The sequence below is a fragment of the Protopterus annectens genome, chromosome 2.part1 (assembly GCF_019279795.1).
Source record: "Protopterus annectens isolate FY-2018-M chromosome 2.part1, PAN1.0, whole genome shotgun sequence".
NCBI classification, from domain to species: domain Eukaryota; kingdom Metazoa; phylum Chordata; order Ceratodontiformes; family Protopteridae; genus Protopterus; species Protopterus annectens.
In genome coordinates, this window is record NC_056729.1 from 1938339360 (window position 1) to 1938354775 (window position 15416).

A 15416-nucleotide genomic window follows, 5' to 3' on the forward strand; every position below is an offset into this window, starting at 1 on the left:
TAGCCATCATTCACCAATTGTTCGGCATGGTTGTCTTCCCTAAGTGTTCAAGTGTACAAGACAGGCTAGCTCGAAGATATTATCATATCAATGAATATACAGTACTTTAAAATGACTGTGTAAACCTAAAGTTAGTGCTACTGCTACTACGACTCCTACTGAACAACAAGAAAAACACAAAAAAAGAATAAAAACCACCATTATAACATTTTTAATAACAGTGATTTGTGTTCTGACAACTCCTATTTTTGTGTTCCTCAGCCCTGGATTTCAAGTCTGCCAGCACTTTATTGACCCATTTGGTCTTCCTACTGGTATAAGGATCAAACTGTTAATTTTCTAGTCTGACCAAGGGCATTAAAACCCATTTTTCCCTTGAACCTTCATTCCATCGTTGATGGAAAATTGAGGTACCAGCAGGTCATCATGTATACGACAGTCCACTCTATTCCCACCTGAGTCCATCTCCACAGCAGACAGTGTGTTATGCAAATGCCTAGCAGGGCAACATTTCTCTGTATTCCAAACTTCCTTATTTCCTTATGACATGTCGCCAGTAAGGTCATCTTAGCTTCTTCCTGCAACACCTCACTTTGCCAAGTGGTTTCAGCAATACAATGGACCTAACTACCACCCTCCCGCCTAAGGATGGGTGAATCGTCATTAGCTGCTCAGTCTCACCTCTTTCTTACTGACCTTTCCAGCAACCCAAGCCACATATCAAACTCAGGTCATAACGGACACAGTCAGGGATTTATCTCTTTGTACAACAGGGCCAGGCAATTTCGGTTCTGATATAACAAATTGAGTACTCCTGACTTCAGCTGTGAAATCTTGCATTACACTTTACCATAATGCAGAAGTGACATATTAAAGCACAACGCAATACAAAACATACTTTTTCTGAATGAAGCTGCTACATAAACAATGATACAGCATTTCAAAATACCTGCAGAAACCAACTTTTGATATTGTACTGCTGAATTTTGAAAAAGCTCTAAAGCTCATTTTATCAACTGCAATTGTATTTAAATACAATACTGTTTATGTTATGTTTAAGTCAAACAAAATACAGCTATGGTAAAAAGAAAACATGCAAAGTGCCATTATAAACAATGAAATTAACAACTTTTTAAATTTCAAAACATTTTAAAAATTACATATTTGTATAACTATTAGAAGTCTGTAGTCATTAGAAGCCTTGATGTGATTTATTTATCTGCAAGTACAAAAGGAAATGTAAGAAAAACATGCAATGGCTTAAGGTAAAATCATAGATACTTTTAATGTAGTGGGGGACCTCAAGTCCACTGAAAGTTAACAGTGTAGTTTGTTACTCTGTGCTTGTTCTGGTTTACCCAGGAGTCCATTCTTAAAAAAGAATTGATTATTTTTGCATACAAAACTCCTTTAATTTAAGTACAAATTTGCAAGCTAGTACTTGTAAGCAAAATGGAGAGAAAACATGGTACTGTGCACTGTATCTGATAGTTCTACAGCTGTTCTAACTAATGTGTGTGGTCTTTTTACACTTGGGCACCAAATCAGCCATTCTACCTTAAGAGGGGTTTTTTTCTGCACTCTTATGGCAGAAGTATTCTTCTGATCTAACCTACGTTGGGGATTGCTGATGGAAAGCTTATTGTTTGCTTTCCTTATTAGTAGTTAGCTTAAAACTTGTTCCACCTTGCTTATGTTTAAGCCTCTTGTTTGCATGGCCGTTTGCATTAATTACTCACAGCTGCTCATCTTTTGGTGATTTTGCTTGGGAGTGCTGAGAATCTGCTTTCACCTGGAGCAATTCATTACTCAAAAATATAATAAGTATTTTTTACACTTCTCTTATTAACTGCAACTGTCTTTTATCCATTTCTTATGTTATTTGTTGGTTGTTTGCTGCACATAAATAATGTACCATCTATTGCAGCTTTAAGTAATTAACTGCACTGTAATACATTGCATCTAATAGTTCTAGACCCCTTGTACCTAGTCTGTGTGTACTTTTTACACTTGGGCTCCAAACCTGCTATTCTAAATTAAGAGTTTTTTTTGCATTCCTGTGGCAGAAGTGTGCTGATCTGACCTATCTGAGTTGGGATTGCTGGCAGAAGGCTTATTGTGTGCTCTTCTGATTGGTTACTGGCTTAAAACGTGTTCCTCTTTGTTTCCTCTGTTTAAACCTCACATTTGAGCAAAGCTGCTCTGCATGCAGCAGTGGTTAGTAGTACCCTGTATAAACACAAACACCTTGAAACTGAAATTCCCCTAGAATAACTGTCACTAACTCTATGCCCAGCATCTTGCTGCTCTGGGATCAAATAAGTTGCGCACTAAGCAGCATCGCTTTGTGTGGTTGCTTTTGACTACACGAAGTACAGTCCCCAGTCACACTGTCTGTGCCACCACTACAGTCCAGTGTAATTTAACCAGTTCCCTTCCCTGAGTAAATCAACAGTAGGGATCATGGATGAGTAGTTTTCTAACATCTCTGTTGCAAAATGGAGGGGCATAGACATCCTGAGGCAATGTAGCAATTGTTTAATGTATATTGATAAAAACTTACTCCTGAAACAAACACATACTTTCTATGAGAGAAGTAGTTGCACTATGAAATTGGAGGCAATACTCTCACATACGGACAAATCAAATGCCAAACAGGTTGTCAGCATAAACACATAACTTCCCACAATAAATAAGAACACAACACATAAACCCACACATGCAGAGGTACTCACTAGTAGCTTATCAAATGGTGCCTTCAAACACCACTTACACACACAGCAATACAAACAAAACCCACAGCATATAATAACACACACATACACACACACACCATAAGTATAGCTCTCAACTTCTTAGTGAAAGATACCTGGACAAAGCCAAAAATAATATGGGGTCAAAGTCCAAAAATAGTGACAAATTTAAAATTTTGCTCTTATAAACTTAGAAAGTTGCTAGAATTAAAGGTTTGTGTTGGCATGGATTTTCTAAAGGATATGAAGTCAGAAACTCAAATGTCAGTCATTATTTAGTGATTTCAATCCTTAATTATTTGCAGGAAAACTGCAAATTTTATTAGGAGAAGACCAAAAAAATGAGGCCAAAATCTGGATATTCTGCAAAAATCTGAACAGTTGAGAGCTATGCCCATAAAGTGGAACACCAAAATCCCAATGTACTGGTTATAGCAGACTCCATAGTGTTATACACAGATGTTCTTCTCACCAGGCTGGCTAAGGAGTAGGTTACATGTGTCTGCCTGTCAGGTCCCAGGATCTGTCAAGTCACTCAATCACTTAAGTCACTCAACCACAAGTACCAGTATGACTCCATCATAGTCTATGTTGGAGTGAATGACTTGAGACGTTCCTCTCTGGACTACATGAAGAGAGACATGCCTGAGCTCTCAGATTATGTGTCACAAGCAGATATAAGCCTAGTCTTAAGCAGCAGTCTACCTTCTCCAAGGATGACCCCATAATACAAATAAAACATGATTGACTTTAACAATTGGCTTAGCTTCTGGTGTCAGTCCAGAGGGATGCAATATCTGTTATTCTGGTAAGACATGGTTGACAGGCCAAACTGCTTTGCCAGAGATGGTCTGCATCTATCTTCTCTAGGCTTTTGGGTGATGGCAAAGGCCACCCCTATTCTTCTTTTTTAGGCAATGTCAAAATAACCAACCTACCAATGTAACAAAATCCTCTCTAGATAAACTCAAGGTACTGCAGCTTAATGCTAGGAGTCTAAACAAGGAACTGCACTCCTGGAAGCACTCCTCACCTTGGAAGATGCTGACATCTGTTCATTCATCAAGACATGCTTCAAAGCCAAGGGAAGCACCCCAGCCATACAGGAACACAATTCCTTTCATACATAAAGACCACAAACTGAGCATGAAATAACCAAAGGAGGAAGTGTATCCATCTTCATTAAGGATAAGTACACCTTGAGACTGGTGATACAGTACAACTCTCTCAAGCTGCTCTATGTCCAATTAACCATAGGCAAAATCACTTATTTAGAAACTCTGGACACCACCAAATTTGGATTTGTTATTGTTAATCATGTCTGCTAAACCTGGTTGACTTCTCAAGGCCTTGGATGAAGGAAGGACATACTGCCTACCTCGACCTAGCCAAGGCATTTGACACAATACTCCACTCAGGCATTATAGAGAAACTTTCCCACTTGGGAATTGACCCTACTCTACTTCACCACAAGGGTAGCCAAATGTCTCACCAACAGGACACATACTGTCAAAGTGGGTGACTTCACGTTTAGCAAAAGACAAGTCACCAGTGGCATACCATGGAGTTCTCTGCTGGGCCCTTTAATGTTCAGAATCTGTTTCTCAGAAGTCCAGGCAAACATGGACAGCCTGTGGCTGACCAAGTTCACTGATCATTGTAAACTGGGAGCAGTCATTGTGTCCCTCAGTGATTCCGATATACTGCAGAAAGGGTTAACACAGACAAATGACTGGCGCTAAAATCATAGATTGAAGCTGAATGCAAAAAAAATGCATTATTATCCCCTTTGAGAAAGATAACATCCCTGATAATTACATTATAGACAGCACCTCCTCCAAATGTAGACCCATTGGTACATGACCTGGGTACTCAGGTTGATAGCAATCTGAACTTAGACCACCATGTATCTACAGTGGTAAGGAAATCCTTCTATGTGGCACATCTTATAAGTAAAGGCATCACATCTAGATCTAAGAATTTTATAATTTCATTATGCTTAGCCCTCATCAGACCAACAATTGCATGGAATGCTCTCTTTTGCATATATCTCACCACACACCTGCAACAGCTGCAGAGACCATAGAGGTATCTCACCAAGAAAATACAGGCTGCAGAACACAAGTCCTATGAGGAAAGATTGAAACCCCTATCACTGTATTCTGTCTGCTACAGACTGCTGAGGGATGACCTGTGCCTGGCTTACAGGGCAGTCTCTGACCCAGCCAGGATGGAAATGCTATACATTCATAAATTAAAATACACTAGGATCACTTGCTCCAGGGATCTTAATCTAACTTCTAACATGAAGAAATTATGGTTGAGAGATAGATACCATCTCCAAGAGACTGCCACTTATCTGAAAAAAGCTTCCCATTCATGTGAAGCAGAACGCCTCCTTGACGCTCTTCAAATACAGCCTAGATCAATGGATGGGTGACCAAAATTAATTCCTGGTGTGGCTCCCATATCCCTCATGGACAGAGGCAGTCAGTATTAATTATCATAGGCTCATATCTCTGCAAACTTTGCTCATCTAACTACTGACAACTGGGGCAACTTGGGATAAATATGGATAGGCTTGTAAGGACTCACAGGCCATTACCCTAGTAACCTCCTATGAATCTATAAAAGATAGACTTGTTTCTTGTCAAGCTGGAAAACTTAAATTATAATGCCACACCAATGTATTAAAAGAATATAGGAATGCTGTCTAAAATCAACAGCATTTGCAATGTGCAGCATGTAAATTAGTAAATATCTCAATCTAGAAATACACAGTAACCAAAATGAAAAGTAGGTATAATACACTTGTGGAAGGAGGACCTAGAAGAAAGAGACAGAAGACAGAATGTCAGTGTAATAGATTTGCTCAAGGGAGTAGAGTGGATGGAATCCCCATGACTTGTAGAACAATGGTCACATGATCTATAACCATCCAAGATGGTTGGGTTTCTGAATATATAAGCCAGCAGAGTGCATTGCATAGGCAAGAAATGCACACTTGATTAGAGGGCACGGCATTGCTTGCTAAATGCCACAGCAATAGAATGTGACAGGGTAAAAATATTGCGACTTTAAGATAAGGCAAGTTCAAGTGAGAAGGCATTTTAGTTAAGAATTTCCATTGTTAAAAGGGGTTGAAGAGGATAGAAATATTGTTAAAGAAAAAAAATTAGGTTGTGAAGTTTTTCAAACTAAGAGGGATGAGCAAGGTAAGTGGGCAGTATTAAGGGTAGTGATAAAGGCTAGGGGTATAGTACCAGTGTCCATTTTTGGGACCAAATACAGATGATGAGACTGAACTGCAGAAGTATTAAAGTAAATAAATTGAACATGTCAGTGTGGGAAGAAGAAGAAGATATAATACTTTTGAGGATTTTAATTTTGTGGTACAGCCACAGGTTGATCAGATGTTTAGAAATGTAAAGTTGCATTAGAGGAGTCAATGAGGCTTAAATGGGATTTAATCTTAATTGATGTGTGAAGAAGCATGAATGAGATTGTTCTGGGTTTTACTTTTTCAAGGGATGAACTCAGGCAAGCTAGTCATTTAGACAGAACTTTAATGGATAGGGGAATGCTGGGAGATATTAGTGAAGGGTAGTATAAGGTCAGACTTTGATGGTGATGGATAGGAAGATGAGGTGTTGAAGGAGGTTATATAGGGATGGAATCCAGTAAAGTGGGGGACATAGGAAAAAAATGACTAGGCTAAATGACATGAGCAGGCAAGTAAGAGAAGAGAATAGTGGACATAAGAACTTGAAGGGAGTAGAAAGGCATCAAAGTGATGTGCAGAAGAAGAATGATAGCTTTGTGTGGTGACCATGACGAGACGACTAGGAGATCATGAGGAGTGCATAAGGGCACCATGAGGCAGCATGAGGAGACCATGAGGAGACCACTAGGAGATCATGAGGAGACCACTAGGAGATCATGAAGAGTGCATAAGGACACCATGAGGCAGCGTGAGGAGACCATGAGGAGACCACTAGGAGATCATGAGGAGACCACTAGGAGATCATGAAGAGTGCATAAGGACACCATGAGGCAGCATGAGGAGACCATGAGGAGACCACTAGGAGATCATGAGGAGTGCATAAGGACATCATGAGGCAGCATGAGGAGACCATGAGGAGACCACTAGGAGATCATGAAGAGACCACTAGGAGATCATGAGAAGACTTAGGAAGGTTAAGAAAGATATGAAAAAACTGTTGGAAGAAGACATACAGCAATTCCAGCATGGGAATTGGAAGTGAATGGGATAGAAAGAAGGCACAGATTGTGAAGCTGAATAAAGAGATAAAAGATTTAATTGAAAATCAAACTGAATCTGAGTTGCACAGAATGGTGCAAAGTGGTAGACAAAGGCAAAGTGGATAGAAAGGTACTAGTGCAGAGAATTAAAGATCATTGTAAGTGAAAATTAGTTGTGGTGACAGAAAATGAATGTGTGCAAGGGGCAGCAATGAGATTCTTCAAGTATCCTGTAAATTTTAAATTGTGATGCATAATGAGTTGGCACAGAAGGATTGTTTTTTTGATGAGTAGGAAGGTTGAGTAGTCTTCCAAGATGAAAAGTAGGAGCTACATAAGAAAACACAGTCTGGTGAAATTATAGCAGCTATAAGGCATTTGAAAGGAGACAAGGCAGAAGGCTTTGATGGGTACCATACCGAATTTTATAAACCCTTGGTGATAGAACTGTTGGAGATCTTACTATGTTTTGCTGGATATTGTAACTGATGCAACTGGCATTTTTTTCCTAAAAGAGAACAGAGATTTGAGAAGCTTGGAAATTTTAGATTTGTATCGGTATGGTATGCTGATGCAAAAATGGTTTGTCAAAAATAATAGCAGCATACTGCCAAAAGTTATAGTTCCTTACTTTCTGGATTTTGTTAAAGAATGATGTTCTACTGACCATTGGAGTCTCATGACAAATTTTATGGAATGGGTTAATTCAGGAGGAGGGGACTGAGGACATAGTACTGATGGGTATAAAAATGTGTTTGATATTAAGTCGGAGGTTTATGATGAGAATAGTGTAATGGGTGGTGGGAAATGGTACACTGCTGCAATGGCTACCAACATTCTATGCTTCTTCATTAATGCTTATATTGCTAAATGGGAAGCTATTTCATGTAGTAAAGTTGGGAAGGGGGAAACAGACAGTATTTCCCCTTGCCCCCAGGTATGATTCTGTTACAAATTTTTAAAGCTGGTAAAAAAAAAGATGAGAAGAACACTATTAAAATGGGCTTTGGTGAATAGTGGCATAGGTCTAGATGCTGATAATTATATTATTTTAGAAGACAGAGCATTATAAGCAAGATACGAGCATTTCTAATATTTTAAGGCTCTTGTCAGATTTTGGGATGAGCAAGAAAGTGCAGTTGTTTAAGAACTTACAATAACAGTAGCTTTCTGAATAGATAATTGTTGCAATAGTGTTTATGTGTGGAAGATATCATACCAAGGATAACATCACAAAGCATGAGCACCTTCCTCTTGTGCAATAGATCCTACCTGTAATCCAAGAGCAAAAAATGCAAAGTGGTATATAAGGGGTATACTGGCATGAAATCCCTCAGAATGTTCTTATCCCAGATGCTGGGGGAAAAAAAGAAAGAAAAAGAGAGAGAAATTTCAGACATGACAACAAGGGAAAGGGAAATGTATAACAAGCTTAACTCAGCTAATTAAGAGGAACATATACCCAAAAAGGGGGGGAAGGAAGGAGGATGCCAGGGGAAAAGGAAGGAGGGTGCCAGATCTGCAACAGCAATCTACTTGAACATCTACGTTTATGGTACATTCTTACACAAGCATACTGTGCCCATCATTGATCACTGTTTCAGTGGTTCTTACATGTGGGAAATTTCCCAAAATCCCTTACAATATCTGCAAGGAGGTATGATTAGTGGGGTGTGAGCCTAGCATACCTGGGACGACAGATTGAGCAAAACAAGTTTTGAAATGGTGTCAGTTTTATAACAGTTAGTAAAGGTGTGAATGTAAGATCAAGTGGCTGTTTTTAAAGTGGATTTTGTGTCCAAACTCTTGAGAAAGGCACCAAAAGAAACAACAGCCCTGCTACAATGAGTTTTGACCTGGCCTGAAAGGGATTTCCCATGAAAGGAGTAACAAATGGTATACCTAAGGAAATCCATCTGAATATGGTTTGTCTAGAAAAAGGGTAAGCCAGCCTTTTTTCCTTAAAATAAATAAATAGTTGATCATTTTTTCTAATTGTCTTATTTTTCTCTAGATAAAAATCTGTTTTGTCTGTGAACATCTAGGGAATGCAACGTTTTTCCCTCTTATTTTGAGGATTAAGGGTGGCAAGAATGTTGACCACAAGATGTCGACAACCAGCTGTGCATACATGGACATGCAGGTGAGTTTGTCCACTTAAAAAAATGTAGATTAGTTTAGGTTGAGATTTTTGAGAGTATAATATTCGAACATTTGTGCTTGGTAGGTTGTAGCTTGAGTTGTTGCTTCTTCAGTGAAGTGACATTTATCCATAACCCCAAGACTGCACAATCCCCAGAGAAAGGGAATACCGTTTCACGCGGGCATAAGATTCTTTTTCTCAAATGGAAAAAACACATGCAGCTCTATTGAAATGTATGACATTTCAGCTTACCACACATCCTGGCATTTATTTCTATGCAAGAATGCAGTAGAGTGGGGACTGGGGAATTTTCTATTTCCCCACTATAATGTGATCTCAGTGCTGATATATATGTATATATGGCTCCCCTTCACAAAGTCAAACATTCAGAAACTTGAAATGCATATGGCCGAAGCCATATGCCCGAATTTCTGAAGCTCGACTTCATGAAAGGGAGCTGAAAAACAGAAAAACATAACAGAACAAAGTATTTCTGCAGTGGGGCAAGCCCCCCATGCACCCTCCACACCCCCTGCTACTTATTTATCCAACTCCAAGATCGCACTACAGCACAGAAAGGGAAATCTCCCGTACTGCGCTGTATGCAGTTCCTCATTCACAGAGTCGAGCTTCCACAATTTCGAGCATATGGTCTCGACCATATGACTTTTGAGATTGTGGCCATTCGACTTTGTGAAGGGGAACTGTATATATATATATATATATATATATATATATATATATATATATATGAAATTAGCAGGAGGTGTGGGGGGAGTAGTGCCCACATGGGGATCGTGGGGGGAGGTTGCCCATTTAGAGTAGTTTGACTCAGGATTTTTTTTTTCAGAACAAAGATGTGCAGTAGAATCCCACTGTATCCAGAAAAGCAACAGAATTTTTCCTGGATAGAGTGGGATTCCACTACACATCTTTTTTCTATTTTTTTTTTTTTTCGTTACTTGTCGATCGATGCATAGCTGCCATTTGTCTTGTTTTTTCCTGGTTCAGTTTTTTTTTTGATAGCATAATTTTCAAGCATTTGTGCTCATTGGGTTGTCATTCGACATGATGCTTCTTTCATGAATTAGCATGCACCCATATTATACACACACACAGTCACACGGACACAGACACACACACACACACACACACACACACACACACACACACACACACACACACACACACACACACACACACACACACACACACACACACACAGACACACACACACACACTCATAGTGGATATTATTGCAGCTGACAATTATCGCGTTTAGAATAAAATGGCTTTACTAGCCGAAAACAGAAGTCTAAGTTAATTTCTTCTAACAGAAAATAAAAGTTTTGCAGTATACAAATAAAAATTGTGTTTTTTTATATTCCATTCCTTCTGGTGGTTCTTTCTCTACAATATAAAATAAAATTCTGTGGTCTTATTTAGCAAGTTACAGTATCATCGGTACTATTTTTTATTTTACTGAGAATTTATCTTTTAAACAAGAAACATCTTTATTAAATTATCATATATGACATAGGCAATGTTACATTTATATAAAAGAAAATAAACCATAGCAACACAATCTCATTGCAAACATTATACATTCCAAACCATGCCAACACAACTGTAGCTGCAAACATCACTTTTAATTTAGCCAATCATTGTTATTCAACCATTTAATCCCTCACTAAAATCCTGCTTTCTTTTAAACCACAATCTCCGTCCACAGATCAGATATGAATATCATCCACACAATCCTTTCGGACAATCCCATTCTTGTGACTAGACTCATGCCAGTTCTAATAGTGTGGTCTCCACACTTCTGTTCAAGAACTCCTTCAGACTGCTCTGTAACCTCTCTCTTTCTCTAATGTTCTGTTCCATGTTCTGACTTGGGCTTAATAAACCCTTCTTTAAATAACCTGAAGTCTGAGTCTCAAATGTCTTTCATTATTTTGTGACTTCATTGCAAAATGGTTTGCCTGAAAATCACACATTTTATGACGAAAATATCAAATGTTATGAGGAGCAAACTATAAATAACAGAAAATTTGGACATTCTGTGAAAATCAGGACAGTTGAGAGGTATGTGTCTACAGCAGCTTCAATACAAAGTCATATCTAGACAAATTACTAAACTGATACCATATTCATGTGTAAAGCATCACACAATGTTGCAGGTGACTTGGCTAGAAAGCATTGGTTTGAGACCCTGAGGATGGTCTGTAGACAAATGACAATCTTCATTGTGCTGGCTGACACCAGAACAATGTTGCATTTTCAGGCAAAAGAGCTAGAGGGACAATGATTGCCTAGAAATCTTGACATCCCCCACTTCTGCTGGTAGAGTCAATGTAATTCTAGTACCCATTTAATGTCCAGACATTCATGGCCAATGGCTGAATATTTAGCTTCTACATTGTTCAGCTTCCTATTTCATTAAGTATGTTCACTGTTCTTTGACACCTATTCTCTGCTATAGCATCACATCTAAGTCCATTTTAATGATTCTGTGTGCACTATGAAAGACTTGGGGAATGCAAATGATGCTGAGATATGCTCAAAGAGCAAAATAGTCTTTACCTGTTGGAAAACATCTTCTGCCTTGGTGTTTTGCCCCTCTTTTGTGTGCATTTTCACCTTTGTAAGATTGGTAAGGTACAGGTGGTGGTGGACAGGCCGGCTAGGCTTAGGGAGGCAGTAACCTGCTTCCTTATGTGTGCTACTGGTAAGGTCTGTGCTGCCTTACTATTTTCTGTTTAAGTCTTGATATTCTACTTGTTTATCACATATCCTGAATGTTGAATTTCAGCTCTCCTGAGCTTACTTTTGAGGGATAGTTCTCTGAGACCTGCTTGTTTGGGATAGTTTCAAACAACCTAAACCTAGGGTATGTATAAGTGCCAATTATTTGAAAGAATTATAAACTTATGCAAACTTGCTACTGTGTACAAGTTATGTTGGCTGAGCACTCAATCAGTTAGGTTCTGAGTTGTAGCTGGCACCCCATAAAGGCCAAAAGAAGGAGAGCTTAATCATTGTGTTTGAAAAGACAGATTTTTTTTTTGGTCTCATCCATTAATGAAATGAACCCATAGCCTTTTGCCAAATTTGGTGTAGTCAGGAGTCTAGCTTTCTTTACCCTCTCAGTTAGCAAATCCACATATGGTAGCTGTCAGATTTGGATATAAAACTGAGCTTTCCCATGTTATTACAAAACGTAATGGTTCTGATGGGATTTTTACTAGAACTAAAGATTACTCCACTCACTATGAGACTAATCAATGAGCTCTAGCTCAATCTGCAATGTTTTCTGTGCATCCTGCTCACCTCCTCTTCTTTGAGACTCAGGCATTTGGTAAGGCTTAAGCTTGACCTTTTCACCCAAAATTGTCTTTGTAATGCTTAATTAGCTCATCTGTTCCTAATAGTTCAGATTAGTTTCAGCTTTTTTGTCACTAAACTTTTTGCATGTGGGTATTTGTAGCATATCTATTGTTAGATTTTCTCTGTCAATACACACACATAAACAAACACACACATAAACAAACACACACAGACACACTCAGATTTGCATGCTCGTGCACAGACACATACAAACATACACACATGCACCTCTCTCTCTCTATGTATGTGCATCTTTCTCTCTCTCTCTCTATATATATATATATATATATATATATATATATATATATAGACACACACACACACACACACACACACACACACACACACACACACACACACCCACACACACACACACACGGATTCACTTTATATGCTCAAAATCCTGAAATATCGAATTTCAAAATCTTGAGCCCATAAAGTGGAAAATCTAAAACACCGAACACTCAGAAACGCGAAATTCAAAATTGCGACTTCTATACAACACACACACCAGACACATACACATGCACATACACACACCTTCCTACCCACAAAGAAACACACAACCCAATCCTAACTACAAGCAGGGGGGTAAGCCCCCCTGCACCCCCACACCCCCTACTTAAATATACTAACTCCAAGGTCGCACTATATACACAAACACACAAATCACCACCACACAAGCTACATACCCTTCTCACACACACACCACAGTAACAAAACACACTAACACACACTACAGCCCCTACCCAAAATGCTTAAAACATAAACACTTACCTGAATCCATGAGCACAGCACAACACCAGAACCGCTAATTCAACATCTCCAAATGCAAGATTTTGAATTTCATGCTTCTGAGTGTTCGGTGTTTTAGGGTTTCCACTTTATGGGCTCAAGATTCTGAAATTCAATATTTCAGGATTTTGAGCATATAAAGTGAATATATATATATATATATATATATATATATATATATATATATATATATATAGCTATATATCTATATTTGTGTGTGTATGTATATATATGATATATATATATATATATATATATATATATATATATATATATATATATATATATATATATATATATAAAGATGTGTGTATGAGACATATGAGTGGCCAGCATTTGGTGGGAATACTTCTTGGTCACCATCGGTTTAAATGAACACATTTGGTCAACAGAATGTTGACAAGTGGGCAAGACTGCACAGTTCTTGGGGAAATATTCCCTTTCTCCAGTACTGTGAGATCTTGGTATTAGCAGAGCCAGATCCAGCACTTGGTAATCTAGGCACTTGCCTAGGACCTGCTGGATGGTGTGGCCCAGTAAACAGGAAGGGGACCCAGTGGCTGAAGTGTTGCCATTGAACTTGCACTCTTGCATTCCTTATTTAAGAATGCACACTGCACGTGTTACAGTTCTCCTTTAAGGACACAGAGTGCATTCCTAGTAGCACCTCTGCATGTGTCTTTATTGCTGTGCACATACACTGGAGCAGAACCCATGGAATTTTTGTAGAAGAGGGATAAGCAGCATGGATGTTTATTATAAATTGGTCATTCTGGTTGGAATTTTGATGGAGGAGAGATAACCAGCATGGAATTTTTATTACAAATTAGTCATTTTGGATGAATTTTTTGTATATGTGTGTCAGTGTGTAATATGCCAGTTGGGGATGGTAGATTTGTTAACTTATTCAGACTCGCCTTGTGTACAGGACCCTAGAGCCTGAATCCTCTACACCAGCTACCAAACCATCAGTGGGTACATTTTAAGGACTGCTGAGATTCAGTGCATTTTTTAAAAAATATTAAATTTCTGTACATTTTCAAAGAATGTTGAGTTCCAGTGCATTGTCAGACTGTTGAGTTTCTGTGCATTTTCAAAGAATGTTAAATTTCAATGGAGGACAAGTTTACTGTTGCTCATGCTAAGTCTGTCTTCAATGTGTAACTGTTTTGTTTAGCAAATGGCCATCATCAGTGTTTGTACTGCAAGCTTTTTATAGTGATATTAGTAGTACAACAGTTAGTATGCTTGCTTTTTGTGTGGAAGGCTGTGGGTTCTATTCCCACATCATGTATATTGAGCAGTGATAGTGCACTGCTTTCTTTAAGGGGAGATTGAGGTGCTGCGCTCATGAGTGTTTCCTTCTTTGGATAAGATTCTTAGAAACTATGAATCCAAGATGGGCTTGACAACCATTCCCTATTACAATATTACCAGCATTCCATATTTATTTTTAAATGTAACATGGGCAATTTATTCTTCCAGCATAACAGACACTGAATTTGTACATGAAACACTAAAATGTGAAGTTGCTTACCAGTAGCAATGTCTTCATTAGTTATAGATTTCTCTAGCAAATGGTGCTGTATTATACAATTATGCAAGGAATATAATTCAAAACAGTCAAGATGGTGCATCAAAGAACTCATGCTTGTATGCACTGTCCAAAAAATGTGGGCAAGGGGCCTATGATTTGAAAATAGCCCAAAGATAAACTTAATCCACCACTGGCCAGATGCATTTCCCTTGAATGTGGGTTTCAATGCGTATTCAATGAATGTAAGTTTTAATGGCAGAGAAACTTACTGTTCATGCTAAGTCTGTTTTCATTGTATTGTTTTATTTAGCAAATGGCTATCAGTGTTTGTGATTCAAAATTTGAAAGAAAAGGTTTAAATATCTCTAATCATTGTAGAAATAAAGAAGAAAACAGTGTGCACAATGAAAGGTTTAAACAGAGTTTATGATAGCTGGGGAGAAGTAGCCAAGTAATGGGACACTGTTATGGCTAGGAGGTGCCACTGGGGGCGGGGTATTAGTATATATAATTAGCAGGGTGTGTGGGAGGTGCA